The sequence below is a fragment of the Suricata suricatta genome, chromosome 16, assembly GCF_006229205.1.
Source record: "Suricata suricatta isolate VVHF042 chromosome 16, meerkat_22Aug2017_6uvM2_HiC, whole genome shotgun sequence".
Classification (NCBI taxonomy): domain Eukaryota; kingdom Metazoa; phylum Chordata; class Mammalia; order Carnivora; family Herpestidae; genus Suricata; species Suricata suricatta.
The window spans coordinates 6,325,496-6,326,498 of NC_043715.1; positions in this window are offsets into that span (position 1 = coordinate 6,325,496).

Genomic DNA, 1,003 nt, shown 5'->3' on the forward strand with positions numbered 1-1,003 from the left:
CCCGGCTTCCTGGCTGGGTTTTCTTGGCACAGGTGTGGGCAGGCATTGGATTCTGCCACCACCCCCACCCCCACCGCCCCCACCGAGCTTAGTAAACAGGATCCCGGCGGCCCCAGGGGGAGTGTGCATTCTGGGGAAGACCTGCCACCTCTCCACACAGGACGGGATCCCCTCGGCAAGGCTCAGGCCCGAGCAGAGCTGGGGCTTTAAACTGTCCTTGTTTCAAAACACAAAGCATCCTGTTCAGGCTCCCGCCTGCCGCCCCCACCCCCCTGCGACCCCTCCGCCACCGCTGTCCTTCTCCACCTTGCAGATTTGATTTCAGATCCATGACTTCCCTGCCTCGCATCCAGCTGACCCACTCCCAGCCACATATTTAAAACGATAACAATAACAAAATAAAACCGGCAACAAAGCCCACGCATACACGCACACCTCACAGACAAGGCAAGACCAGGGCCCCCACAGGCCAGCTTCCAATCTAGAACTTGACCTCCCCTCGGTGGGGAGGAGGCAGTCCAGGACCCCTGTCCCCTCCCCCTCCACTTCCAACCTCCCAACATGCGAATGAGATTTTTCAGAAAGGGAAGCACCCAGTTTTGCCTACCAGCCTGGGCAGGAAAAAAGACAGTAGAGCACAGAAAGGCACTGGCTTGTGGAAATTCTTTGGGTTTTGGGGTTTCGAGGTTGTTAGGTTTTCTTTTTTTTTTTTTTTTTTTTTTGTTTTTTTGGTTGTTTTGTTTTCCCTTCCAGCGCAGATCCAGATGGGCCGCGGGCTTTCAGAAACGGAACCCCCACCACCACCGAGGCCCAGCCCGGGTCTATCCCACGGTCCCATCCGGGAGGTCCCCAGATGCCCAGGCTGGGGTGGGCCACATCCTGTGCAGAATTCCGAGGGTCTCCGAGAGCCCGCCCGCTGGGCACCAGCCAGCCCCAAGCGCAGGCCAGGAAGGTGGGGGGGGGGGCGCCGGGCTCCCCCCGCCCCTCCCCGCCCCCCGGCCGG